Source organism: Schistocerca gregaria, chromosome 3 (assembly GCF_023897955.1).
Source record: "Schistocerca gregaria isolate iqSchGreg1 chromosome 3, iqSchGreg1.2, whole genome shotgun sequence".
Classification (NCBI taxonomy): Eukaryota; Metazoa; Arthropoda; class Insecta; order Orthoptera; family Acrididae; genus Schistocerca; species Schistocerca gregaria.
Genome location: NC_064922.1, coordinates 606,539,563 through 606,553,465, shown reverse-complemented (window position 1 = coordinate 606,553,465; position 13,903 = coordinate 606,539,563).

Sequence of the window (13,903 nt, the reverse complement as noted above, 5' to 3'; positions counted from 1 at the left end):
GCAAAAGTCTCTCCTGAGACTGCATCGTGACACAAATTTGTGGCATTTCATTGATGCCACAGTGGACGGAGGTACGTGTGGAACGATAGAGTACGATCGGTATCCGTCACGCCAGATCAGTTATGACAGTTAAATGGTATTATCAGTATCGCTGCTAACCACGGTATAGGTTTATCGCTTTTATCGTTCTGAGCCTTTATAATAAACAGAGTTCTGAACATTGCGCAGATCATAATTACTCTACCAGCAGCATCAAACCTTCTTAAGTTCAACATAAATTTCAAAGGAGCTACGTTTGACAGCAAACACTGAAAAAAATCCACTAATTTCTAAGTTAAGAAATCATTTTATCATTCGGATAACCCCTTCCCATATACAACTATTTCATTACTGAACTGTAGCGTCTTAAGACCTTCAGTTCAGAGCGTCTTCTTTCATTGCTATTGAAGTCAAAACTGCTTCAACCGTAAAAGAGTCCGAATTTCGCTTTCCACTCTAAAAGAACAATGACTGCAGGAATATCACTTCAGATGTGTCATCTACCCTCATGTACCAGCCATTAACGAGTCATCAAACGTTACAGAAATTTACTCAAAACCAATATTTAAATTACGTGCATTTCTCTTTAAAACGAAACAAATTTAAAATGCAGAAAAAATTAGAACAGTGATGCAGAATTTGCTCCACACTTTATTGTGAAAACTCAGATGGGACTAACCACACCAACTCCCCGTAACAGCCTAACCATCTGTCTCACCTGCTTGCGAAGGAGCGATGAGCTCGTGCTACACGCTTACTCGGTCTCCTGTGCCCACTGCCTGCTTGTGATGTTGGCTGTACGCGTCTCTGCTGTCTTTTGCAGCCAGTGCGTACTTGTGGACAGACGTGCCTCCCTTGCTATCACTTATCTAGGTAGCAAGCGCCTTGCGTCACGGAGTCGCGGGTGCTTACGTAGCTTTCGATTAATCGTGCCGGCAGCAGCCTTTTATGTCAACAGTGACCCTCTTGAAGAATTCCCTGAAACCTTGTGTCACTGCCATTACAGAAATTTACTACCTGTTATTGGATATTTCTGGGAAAACCAAGTGTAGCTTTGCTAGGAAATAAGAGCACGAAGAATAAAGGTGGAAATTTGATCTTTAGATTTCCACTACAATTGGAAACATTTATTGCAGTTTCAGTTTTATTTTTCCAAGTAACCTCCGTCACAAGTGATTGTATCATGCTAATTTGGAGAGCACCGAAGTGTGGAGTTTGAAAACAGATGGAAAGAAATAGTCAAATCTGAAAGACGTATCAACTGATAAAATACATATACCAGACACATATGGTTTACCGACAAAAAAGTACTTCTCTGTATAATTTTACTGAGTGACATTATGTATTCATCAAAAATAAATGAAGGAAAGGATCTGTTTGATCTTAACAAATCATCAGGGAAAAATACCAGTTACAACAGTGGTTGAGCGGAACACTTGGTAACTATGCTTTGTTGAAGTACTGAGTGAACAAAATGACAGTAGTCATTCAAATGAGGAAGTACCGCACCAGCTACTTTTCGCCATTAATAGCCTGGCACACTTTAGAAACTTTTCGATTTTAAGGTGCTCTGGGAGTTCTTATCGGAACTGCATGTGATACTTACGTGAGTGTTGTCCTTCTTTGCCATGAAATGTTTGTTTTTTATTTGTTTTTTGTGTGTTTCTTGGCTCGTCTGTTTGTGGGATTGTTGGTTTGTTTTTTATGTGTTTGCTGGTTTGTTTTGTTTGTGTGTTTTTTGTTTGGTTTGTTTGTGTGTGTTCTGGTTGGTTTCTTTGTGTGTTTTTTTGCTGTGTGTGTGTGTGTGTGTGTGTGTGTGTGTGTGTGTGTGAATGTGTGTGTGGTGTGTGTATGTGTCGTCGTAAAGTATTTCTTCTCCTTTATTACCCAGTAATTCACACACATATGAAGGACATCTCAAACTGTTTGCAGATAATGTGTGTTGTGTGACTGGCAAACTACAGGTGCAATAATTTGATATTTACACAGTCTTTTGGCTTCAGGAATAGGTGAGATAATACACTGAGTCCACTGTGGGGGCATTGTTGGAGAGATTTTGTGTTGATGCTGTGATATATCTTACCACATACCTTACCATATGTATATCTATACACACACACACACACACACACACACACACACACACAATAACATGTTTAAATATACAATTGGAGATAAGTAGGCCACATGTGAGTAGCTCTGCAGGTCCATGCTGGTTTATAAGTGGCCTTAAAATTAATTGCACTATTTTTAGACCACAAATAGTGTACCTAAGTGGTTTCCTAGCCAAATTCTTGTGGAGTGAATAATATAAATAGTTCTGTAACATACTAAGAAAAGTTGTAAGAAATCCGAGAGCATGAAAATCTTATGCAAAATTCACAGATTAGATAAGAAACTGAAATCAAGAGCAAATGTCGTTAAACGAGAAACAGGGAAAACCGCCATAAAATATTACGTCATTTGTGTATATAGAATGGAAGTATTTGCAAACAGAATGAGAATTTCACTCTGCAGCGGAGTGTGCGCTGATATGAAACTTCCTGGCAGATTAAAACTGTGTGCCCGACCATGACTCGAACTCGGGACTTTCGCCTTTCGCGGGCAAGTGCTCTACCATCTGAGCTACCGAAGCACGACTCACGCCCGGTACTCACAGCTTTACTTCTGCCAGTATCCGTCTCCTACCTTCCAAACTCATTCTGGAAACATCCCCCAGGCTGTGGCTAAGCCATGTCTCCGCAGTATCCTTTCTTTCAGGAGTGCTAGTTCTGCATGGTTCGCAGGAGAGCTTCTGTAAAGTTTGGAAGGTAGGAGACGGATACTGGCAGAAGTAAAGCTGTGAGTATCCGCCGTGAGTCGTGCTTCGGTAGCTCAGATGGTAGAGCACTTGCCCGCGAAAGGCAAAGGTCCCGAGTTCGAGTCATGGTCGGGCACACAGTTTTAATCTGCCAGGAAGTTTCTTATTTGCAAACAGTTCAAGTGCAGCAGGTATTTTTAATAATTAATTTTTCAAGTCGAAGAGAAAATGAGTGCAAGTAGTTCAGAAGAGAAAGCAAAACAGTATGTTACACTGAAGAAGCAAAACGCAGATATTTAGTGAACTAAAAATTAATCTCGTGTACCCAGCTCAAATTTGGAAGATTAACAGAACTCTGAATTGGGTGGACAACACACCAACAAGACACCGAAAAGTTGTGGCCCTATAACATGCAACATTCTTAGTCAATTATTTGATGCAGTACTAACTCAAGTGTTTTCCCACAACATTGAAATACGCCATTGTGAAGACTTTCTATGAAATGGCAAATTATCCAGAAGTCTATAACTACCACCTAGTGTCACTCCTTTCATCATATTTTAAAATTTTTTGGCGGTTAGTGTATGCCAGGGTTGTTACCCATCTATGTCGTTATGTGTACTAAGCCAACAACAGTTTTGATTTCAAATGGGGCCATTATACTGAATCAGCTATTTAAACGTTTAGTCAGCACATAACAAAAATTTTAAATGATAAATCACCAACTGAGAGCTTATGTGAGTTATAAAAGTCATTCCATTGTGTCAAACATAATATTTTGTTATAAAGACTATTTTTTTTCTACGGGATGTAACCTGCTGGTCTGCTCACACATCAGTAGTTTCATTATTATCGATGATGAGTAAATAAGCAACTAATTTTACAAGATGTCAGTGATTAAAAAATGTATGCAGTGCCGATATGTAGGTATATCATGAAGATGTTTCTATTATTTTGCTGTATGCCGAATATGAAAGCGTACATTAAATTTTCTAATCATATTTAAAAATACCTTGTCTCATTACATTTGTGCAGGAGTTTTTAGGGATTTCTCTGGTTCCTCTATTACCGGATATGAGATTTTCCCTCCAGAACAACATATACCGACCGTTTCTACCTTCATTTTAATGCATTATAGTGTCTACATTTTTTATCCATCCCCTTACGATGACTAATTTATGACTAACATAGTCAATTAACAGTTCATGATCAAATGCAGCTGCACCAAAGCTTCCCACTTTCCATGTGTATAGGTGTCTCTCTCTCTCTCGTACGGTTCTTATATAGTGCTGCGCTGTTGTTGTGAGTCTTCAAGTATCTTGGAAGTTATAAGTGACGCATGACGCTCAGCGTCTAAAATGCGACGAGCTTGTAACTGTTGTAATGTCTTTGTAGCTCTTACGTCCACCTTAGTTACGCACCCAAAGTCCGGCGGGCACGCGATTGCTCTGAGGTTTGCTGGATTCGAATAACTTTCGCAACTTGAACCCTCTTTGAACACTATGCCAAATCAGACTTACGTTTGCGAGGCTAGTTGTAATAGTTTGAAAGAGATATTTTGGGCTTACGGTCCAATTTTATTGTCATATCTACACCAAAACTCTCCAGCAAAGCCAGGTGGTGTAGCAACTCAATATAATGAACCACACACACAATGACATTGGATACGCGCTGTCACAGAGAATCCATTGACGCAGCGAGTCGCTGATCTTCGCGCCAGCGTCGTCTGCATGTCGTTCTCAATACCACATTTCGTTAATAATATCCAAAAAGAAACAACTTTCTAAAGTAGCCCATTCTCGTCCTCAGGGTTCAAGCTAGAAATAGAAATTTTATCGGAATCGGCTCAGGGTCACGGTTGCGGAAACATATGAGACAGTTACTTTCGCAATTAGTAATTCTGTTATTAGTATAGAAGTACGTATCAGACACGTTGAGAACTGAATAAGCATTGTACTGATTACGCTTAATCATGTTACGTAAAAATATCAACCAATAAAGGTATTTTCACAAACTTGTTAAGTTCGAAAGTGAAAGAGTAAATACCATCTTCAAACAGTAATTATTGTTGTATGCTTAGCGCAATATTCTTCAAATCAATAAATATCTTCAATCACGCACTTTTAAAGTACACTATGTTCTTCCTCAGGGATGTCAGTTCAGCGGTTTAGTCGTGAAAACGTAACAGAGTTACTTCCGCATTTATAATATTAGTATGGATGTAGTTCAGCAAATACCTGGTTTATCTCTTATTTAGGAAACAGAAGGCAGAAAGATACACTAGGCTGTCTGAGTAATGTAAACAGTAAAACCACATTAAATGCATGGGGACTAATTACAATGGGAATCCATCTGGGTACGATGAGTGTCCCGCTACTGTTCTTGCTTTATGTCAATGAGGTGCCACTTTATTTGTCTGCAGATCATTAAAAAAAGTGTGATGCTGGACAAAAAGCATGAACAGAAAAAGTAGTTGATGACGTTTTTTGAAAATTACTGAGTAGTTTTTTACAAATAGCCTAGCTTTAAACTTTGGTAAAATGTACCTCGTTCGTTCTGTACTGCAAAAAAAAAAAAAAAAACGCACCTACTGTTACTCTACTGTAACAACAAGAAATAACAATCAGGGTAGAAAATCATATGTTCTTAGGTATGCACATCGATGCAAACCTACATTGCGAAAAACTCCATGTGAGATCTATTAAAACGTTTATGTGTTGCTACTTTTGTCGTAAGAATAATTATCAACAATATTTATGGAATATTCCATCGGTTCTTGGAGGAACATAGGCATATTAATAATTTGACACGGCATCAATTTCCCACAATAATACACTCCTGGAAATGGAAAAAAGAACACATTGACACCGGTGTGTCAGACCCACCATACTTGCTCCGGACACTGCGAGAGGGCTGTACAAGCAATGATCACACGCACGGCACAGCGGACACACCAGGAACCGCGGTGTTGGCCGTCGAATGGCGCTAGCTGCGCAGCATTTGTGCACCGCCGCCGTCAGTGTCAGTGTCAGCCAGTTTGCCGTGGCATACGGAGCTCCATCGCAGTCTTTAACACTGAACCGTATGTGCAGTTGACGGACTTTGAGCGAGGGCGTATAGTGGGCATGCGGGAGGCCGGGTGGACGTACCGCCGAATTGCACAACACGTGGGGCGTGAGGTCTCCACAGTACATCGATGTTGTCGCCAGTGGTCGGCGGAAGGTGCACGTGCCCGTCGACCTGGAACCGGACCGCATCGACGCACGGATGCACGCCAAGACCGTAGGATCCTACGCAGTGCCGTAGGGGACCGCACCGCCACTTCCCAGCAAATTAGGGACACTGTTGCTCCTGGGGTATCGGCGAGGACCATTCGCAACCGTCTCCATGAACCTGGGCTACGGTCCCGCACACCGTTAGGCCGTCTTCTGCTCACGCCCCAACATCGTGCAGCCCGCCTCCAGTGGTGTCGCGACAGGCGTGAATGGAGGGACGAATGGATACGTGTCGTCTTCAGCGATGAGAGTCGCTTTTGCCTTGGTGCCAATGATGGTCGTATGCGTGTTTGGCGCCGTGCAGGTGAGCGCCACAATCAGGACTGCATACGACCGAGGCACACAGGGCCAACACCCGGCATCATGGTGTGGGTAGCGATCTCCTACACTGGCCGTACACCTCTGGTGATCGTCGAGGAGACACTGAATAGTGCACGGTACATCCAAACCGTCATCGAACCCATCGTTCTACCATTCCTAGACCGGCAAGGGAACTTACTGTTCCAACAGGACAATGCACGTCCGCATGTATCCTGTGCCACCCAACGTGCTCTAGAAGGTGTAAGTCAACTACCCTGGCCAGCAAGATCTCCGGATCTGTCCCCCATTGAGCATGTTTGGGACTGGATGAAGCGTCGTCTCACGCGGTCTGCACGTCCAGCACGAACGCTGGTCCAACTGAGGCGCCAGGTGGAAATGGCATGGCAAGCCGTTCCACATGACTACATCCAGCATCTCTACGATCGTCTCCATGGGAGAATAGCAGCCTGCATTGCTGCGAAAGGTGGATATACACTGTACTAGTGCCGACATTGTGCATGCTCTGTTGCCTGTGTCTATGTGCCTGTGGTTCTGTCAGTGTGATCATGTGATGTATCTGACCCCAGGAATGTGTCAATAAAGTTTCCCCTTCCTGGGCCAATGAATTCACGGTGTTCTTATTTCAATTTCCAGGAGTGTATTTATTTTATAGTTACTTATGAACTGGCTTACGACTACTTAGGCCACCTTCAGATAACTTAATCCTAAACAGGTAGTCCACTCCCACTGAACTTGAGTGACAATTCATAGCTGTACAAAGATTGTTGTGCAAATATATGTGACATTTTATTACTACATCGATAAAAAATATAAGACTAATATAATATCTAAAGAGCTCTGAAGAAGTAACTCTTATATCACAGTGTATTCATCATTAAAACTATATGAATGGACAGCCCAAAAATGAGAGTAATATCCTAGGAAACTAGGTCATGTGGACAAACTGATGAATTGATGCACAGGCCTAAAAAATGGTGTGGGGGGGGAGGGGGAGAAAGAAGTCTATGGGATGTGGGTGTGGAACAAATATAACAAGTTCATTATCTAATGATGGGAGAAAACTGGGGCTGCTGCTCCTTTAGTAAGGGCGAATAATGTAACTGTGGTTACAATGGACCAGGTAAGAATCCCTTGACTGGTGTTCATTAATGACCAGAATTTCGAGTAATGTTAGTTTTCTGCATTCATTTACTGTACGGAGGACATCACATTTCACATCATATAAATGGCATTCATTTAGAACACGTTCATCAAATATATAATCTTTTTCTTTACCTGCAGCTCCTTTCATGCTCGGTAAGTCTACTAGCTATAGACCTTCCTGGTTCATCTAGATACAATTTGCCACACAGATTGCAGAAAATTCTCCATATTAGACTGTGTTCTAAAGGTAGACGCTTATCTTTACTGTCGAATAGAAGGCGGGCAACAGTGTTTCTAGAGAAGAAAGCTGGAGTATATATCCTGGATTTTAGTATCCTGAAAAGAACCTATGAATTCCTACCCACATACAACGTTTGTTATCAATGTGGTCTCATGATACCTGGGCTGAATAAAATGAAGAGACGGGGAGTAACAAATGGACCCCAGGCTTTATGTGGAGGAATTTACATGTTTTTGTCAGGAAACTAAAATCCAGGAAACATACTCCAGATTTTGACGCTAGAAATACTGTTGCCCACCTTCTGTTCAACAGTAACAATAAGATTACGTCTTTAGAACAGAGTGGAATTTAGATATTTCGTGCAGTCTGTATGACAATTATTTGTAGGTCAATCGGGTAAGTCTATAACTACTAGACTGTCAGAGTATGAAAGAGACCTGAGACTGAAAAAGAAAGATTCCACTTTTGCTGAACATACTCTGAACGAAAGTCATTCATATAATGTGAAATGAGATGTTCTCTATAGAGGAACTAAAGGCTAAAAACTAACATTACTCAGAATCTGGCCATTAACAAACAATCAAAAAACCTGACCTGGTCCTTAATGACCACAGTTCCATTACGCACACTTACTAAAGTAGCTGCAACCAATTACTATTTCTCTCAATATTAGATAAGCTTGTTATAACCGTTCCACGTCCACATTCAATTGACTTCTTTCCTACCATGTCCCATCCTCTTTCTTGGGCTTGTTCACCACATTCACCAGTTTGTCCAAATGACGCAGTAGCCTGTGCCATTACTGATTTGTGCGAAATGTTTGACTTCCAGAATCATATAGCTTTAAAACGTATTTTAATTTTCTGTTACATATCATTTATTCGTTCTGAAGCTCTTTAGTATTACATTACGCTTGCGTTTTGTGTCGATATAGTTATAAAATGTTAGATATCTTCGTACAACAATCTTTGTGCAGCAATCTTTTATACAACTATGAATTCCCGTTCAAGTTGAGTGGACTGTATGTGTTATCTGATGATGGGCTACGAAGCGGAAATAAATATTTTGTGGTACGTTAGGACTGTTTATTCAAATTCTTAATAATTGTCAATTTCGGAGTTGTAGAAGTTAGTAAGGTAACGCATTTTGTATGTTGTCATTCATTGATGACTTGTTGGGTAATGTTATGGGGTAACTCCACGCTAAGGCAAAAGGTATTCATTGCCCAGGATAAGGTACTTAGAATTATGTTTGCCATTCACATATCTACACCTTGAAAATATCTCTCTAGCCAGATGAAAATATCAACGCCTCTTAGTTCATTTATTCACTTACGAAATTTGTTGTTAACAATGCATCTAAGTTTGAGGATAACAGAGACATTTACAACAGTAAAATGAAGAAAAAAGATCTCCATTAGCTTTTCATGGATCACACTTTGGTACAGAAATGGGTGAAATAGACGGTTATAAGACAATTCGACAATCTACTCACGAAAATAAAATATCTGATAGCAGAAGTTATTTTAAATATAGCCATCCATACCTAGGTGAAGTCTTGAGTAGAGACATTAAGTTATTTAAAATAAACTTCAAATGGCCAACACATAACAATATAAATACTATTTTTTACCTGTACTTTTGAAGTGATATGTACCTGTTCTATGTTTCTTCGGTTGACATGTTCCATTATCAAAATTTTTATTGTGAATTCGATCCATGGAACAACGAAATAGCTAACTACCATCACCTAACGTCTTTGCGACTACTAAGTGAATTTTTATGTTCTGGAATATAGATCAGCTATGAAAACCACAAATAACGGGCCATCACGGACACAACTACACAAGTTCTTGCCTGCACCAGAAAGGGATGATAGTCTTTGCTATGTTCAGCATCCCAATTATTCTGACCTCAGACAGAAATGATTGTGATCTCGCCTGTGACTGCGATGTGTCAATTGAAGTTGCTGATGGGACTCAGAGCAGCAGTGGGGCTGCGCCAGCTATTGGCACAGTTGTGGAGAACGGGACGGAAGCTGGTCCATCCAAAACTGTCCCGTTAAGCAGTGCATGGTGCTCTGTAGACACGAAGCAAGACAGGCGGCCAGTCATGTCTGAACTGCCAGCGCGAGCACAGCAGGCTGCTGCTTTGCTGTGGCAGTGTGACTCGTGGCGCCCCAGCCTACCAGAGCGGCAGTGGGCCGGTCAGCCAAGGCGGCACGACGATTGGTGGCTGGACTTGGTGCAAGCAAGGACACAAGGCGCCGCTGCGGCCTGCGTGGTCGAGCAGAAAATCTGCGATGTGCATGGAAAACACCTGCCCGTATTTGTTTAAATAAATACAGAAAGTCTCATCCTACTCCCACTTAGCACATTTTTAAACTTAGGGCAATTCATCTGTTGTGTTTCGAACTTGAGGTGGTAAGCTAGGACGTAAGAGGGGTGCAGGAAATTGTTTGGGTGTTAGATAAAGAATCAGTTGTAGACATCCCAGCCCTCCAAAAATTTTTGAACAACACACAGTTTTAAACTTAGAGAAACTGGATTCTTAACTGGAAAGTTATTGGATTGAGGAAAATCAATAATTTTTAATTTTGTACCATTTTAATCTTAGGACTATCATGCTGCTTTGCCGGTATGCCGAGGTACACCATCTTCTTTACATGTCAAACGTCTGGGGGAAATTTGGTAGCAATGCAGGCGACCACAGTATTCACAGACCAGCCATCATGAACATTACAAATAGGACTGTTGGAATAGGTTTCCCGTCATGGGTTTTTAATTTTTCCGCCAATTTTAGAATTGCCGGTCATATTACACTACTGGCCATTAAAATTGCTGCAAGAAATGTAGATAATAAACGGGTATTCATTGGACAAATGTATTATACTAGAACTTCGGTTATCGATAAGAAAATGCAGCATGCATCCCAATGCGATCATTGACACTTCACACTACACTATTCCTGTAGTTAAAAATCTCAAAAACGGTGTGAGGTAATGCTGAAGCGGCCGGAGTGGCCGTGTGGTTCTAGGCGCTACGGTCTGGATCCGAGCGACCGCTACGGTAGCAGGTTCGAATCCTGCCTCGGGCATGGATGTGTGTGATGTCTTTAGGTTAGTTAGATTTAATTAGTTCTAAGTTCTAGGCGACTGATGACCTCAGAAGTTAAGTCGCATAGTGCTCAGAGCCATTTGAACCATTTGAGCCAACTGAAGCCAGACGTCTTCCATCCAGAAGGCTCGAGGTTCAAATCCATGTTCAGCTTCTAGAGTTTTGGTTTCCTGTGGTCTCCGTGAATCAGCTCAGATGACAACTACAGTGGTTCCTCAGCAGACTGCCGCCTCTTCCCCACTTTGGCGGTTGGTCTGTTTCCATTGACTTCGACATAGACCAGACGTAGACATAGACCAGAGGCTTTCCCAACGTCTTTGAATTATGACACATTTTCAGAACTCACACTTCCATTTCTGCTGCTTTATCCCGGAGAATCGACAGCAGCCATCTTTCTTTCCTGTGACTTGGAACGCACCAGGATGGAAGCAGCAGGGTTGTAGCGTTGTCGAACTGAGTACAAGTCAGAGCTTCTGGATGTGGGTGAGTGCGCAATCGACATCGCGGCCGCTCGTTGAGAGGTCGGCAGTCGCTTGGCTGCACCTTTCACAGGGCTTCGCTAAGTAATGTGCTCGGTAGTGAAAATTTTGCGTAGTGTTTATTAACGAATTTGTTAAAGTGCTCCTTGATAATGTTTTGTGATAATCTGTAATACAGTGATGATAATCTTCAAATTTCATAAATCAATGAAACCTATCATTGGGATGTGCCTGTTGTGTGCAAGGATGAAGAGTAAGTACACTAGTTTATACAAAAAACGATAACACAATTAATCTCAGGATGCCAAGCAAGCAACGAACAGTCGATATCAATGCACAGTTGACTGACTCGAAATAATTTTACCTATCAGCAAAAAAAACCCAAGGAAAGTGAGGCGGGCACCGGCTTGTAGGTCCTATGTATGAGCTGCGAGTGCGATAGAGATTTTGCTGTTCCGACACTGGGTGACAGAGTTTTCGCGTTCCGACAGGCACCGCGCTAAGAGACGGAGGGGTGAACTTAACGCCGAACGCGATTGCGTGAGTCCGCCTTGGTCAGTACGTTCGGTAGTGTTTGCTGACTCTCGGTTCTGAGGCTACCCAAATTACGCTTCGGCAGTTTTGGTACACTACACAAATGGCGTAGTACATGATAGGATTACCGGTGGTATTGGTAGCACTAGTAGGGAAAGAAACGTAATTGAATATGTAAAAGAGAAACTGGGAACCGACGACAACTCTGTGCTTTTATGTTTGTTTGTTTCTTTGTTTTGGACATACTTAGAACCACGAGTCATTCAGCGTTAGTCCACTGTGTATTTCACACTGAGGCAATGAAAGTCACGGCGTAGCGATTTGCAAATATCCAGATGGTAAAATTATCGCGTATGCAAGGTATAAAAGGGCAGCGTATTGTCTGAGCTGTCATTTGCACTCAGTGATCCACATGAAAAGCTTTCCAACGTGATCACGACCGTATGGCGGGACAGCTACTTTACTTCAGTTTCTTTAGTAATGCGTCGCATCACCAACAACATTAATCTTGGTGCAATCCAGTGCACCTTTAACCCATACGGACACAGACTCTGATTCTAGAGGTAGATGAACCACGATCTGTGTTATGCACTTCACATATTTACGATAGACAATAACTTCTCGGGTGTTAAAAATCTCCAGCCATGATACTATCTCCGCTTTACCAACACGAACTAGAGCCACTGCAACCCAACCATTAACATGTGCACTAGCATCAGCATTAGTAAGTGTGAAATTCAGTACGCATCCACAAAACACTGAAGGACCATGAAGAATAACTTGCACATCACCTCCGCTCTTCGTAGTAACAGATATACTACTGGCCATTAAAATTGCTACACCAAGAAGAAAGTCAGATGATAAACGGGTATTCATTGGACAGACATATTATACTAGAACTGACATGTCATTACATTTTCACGCAATTTGGGTGCATACATTCTGAGAAATCAGTACGCATAACAACCACCTCTAGCCGTAATAACATCCTTGATACACCTGGGTATTGAGTCAAACAGAGCTTGGATGGCGTGTACAGGTACAGCTGCCCATGCAGCTTCAACACTATACCACAGTTCATCAGAAGTAGTGACTGGCGTATTGTGACGAGCCAGTTGTTAGGCGACCATTGACCAGACGTTTTCAATTGGTGACAGATCTGGAGAATGTGCTGGCCAGGGCAGCAGCCGAACACACATGAAACCTGTCTTCTCCTTAACTCTGATTAAGCTTAGTTGGCAGCAGCTGACATTTCTTTTATAATTTTCTCGGGAATGATGCACTCTAATAACCATTGTTTCTTGCCAGATAAGAGCTGTTATTCCACTTTTGTTTATTTCCATTTCATTATAATATTAACAATTAGAGAGGATTTTATTGGCCTCCTTTGCTAGAAATGCTGTTTTTAGTATAGTATGCGCTGAAATGTGTGTGTAGACCTTGTGGGCGTCGACAAAAGCTGAAAGTATAATGCTCTAATTCTTTTTTTTTTCTTTTTGCGCGGCTAAGGCTAAAACCCAATTTTTATTCATTAAAAGAATTGCTACAACTAAAAGCTAGTTTTTGGTGTTTGTAAGCAAATATAAAGTTGTTTGTTTATTTACTGTAATTACAGTTCAGAGCTATTGAGACACTACATTCCAAGCAAACCGCTCTGAATTTCCATTGTTGGCTGGAAGACGGTGCTTGCTGTCTGCTATACAGGCAGCATCTATAACTATAAATAATGTTTAAGGGACTATGGGTACAAAAATCAGCCTTTTTTTACCTGATGTTTTTCAAGACGCTCTTCAGGAAAAACGTTCTCCAACTACAGTTTTAGATAGTACTTTGTTCTGATTAATAAAGGTTTCAATTCATTTTGATTGGTTCTAGTTCTAAACCTGCTTGATGTTATGTTCCGCTGGGGGCACAGAAACTGAACTTACGTCCGTTATTGGTTTTTCTACAAACGCT